Source organism: Lupinus angustifolius, chromosome LG20 (assembly GCF_001865875.1).
Source record: "Lupinus angustifolius cultivar Tanjil chromosome LG20, LupAngTanjil_v1.0, whole genome shotgun sequence".
Lineage (NCBI taxonomy): Eukaryota > Viridiplantae > Streptophyta > Magnoliopsida > Fabales > Fabaceae > Lupinus > Lupinus angustifolius.
The window spans coordinates 15,165,215-15,166,121 of NC_032028.1; the positions used below are offsets into that span (position 1 = coordinate 15,165,215).

At 30.8% G+C, this 907-nt stretch overlaps 1 long non-coding RNA gene across 1 annotated transcript in view; it reads right to left on the reverse strand.

Annotated features, from left to right (window-relative positions):
• The window catches only part of LOC109335705, a 1,726-nt gene continuing 1,371 nt past the window's right edge, over positions 553-907 (reverse strand). The window contains exon 2 of the long non-coding RNA XR_002106235.1: positions 553-726. This is a non-coding gene — a long non-coding RNA (uncharacterized LOC109335705). The remainder of the gene's footprint in view (positions 727-907) is intronic.

The following is a 907-nucleotide window of genomic DNA, read 5'->3' on the forward strand; positions in this document are numbered from 1 at the left end:
AAGGTAGAAAACCAAACATTTCTCATTTGCATGTATTTGGTTGTAAATGCTTTGTTTTGAATAATGGTAAGGATAACTTAGGCAAATTTGATGCAAAAGCTGATGAAGGCATCTTCCTAGGCTACTCTCTTACGAGCTAAGCTTATAGAGTCTTTAATAAAATAACTCTAGCCATGGAAGAATCTGTTCATGTATCTTTTGATGAAGAGAGGGGTACATAGTAAACAGTGTCGGAACTCGCAAGGTGTAACACCCCGTTTTTGTAACTTATAAATTAGGACTTCATTATAAAAATATGATGAAAATTTAAATAAAATTAAAGGCAGCCTATTAGAAAATCATGGTGAATTTAAAATGTATTTTCATTAACATATTCAAGATGCGGAAATATTCAATATTATCATTACCCAAAAACGAGGTATCACATTCAACCTGAAAACCATGATTTATATAATTATCTATTTGTTTGAGTATATATAGCTTTAAAAAATCATTAATCTTAACCTTAACATAATGATTATAAAAGACATCCTGTATGCGAAAAGAATCACTCTTAAGTATTTTTCATAAAATATAACTTATACAAAAATTAGTTCAAAAGACCAAGGGTATTCCTAAATCAGAGTCAATAATCCCAATATAAACAAGATACTTAACTATATATCATCTAAATTCTTCTTGTCTATATTTCCCTCAATGGATATCCATAGGGCAACTGCAATAAACCTGGACATACACATAGTATAGACAAAAGAAAAGACAAAGAAAAGGGAGTAAGAACCAACTACGGCGACCGCAGCGTGCAATTACAGAGAGAAATAACATTAAAGTGAGACACCCTATAACAACACCATAAACAAACAATGTCAAACATATGAAAATGATGCATGAAGTTAGTGTCTTATAC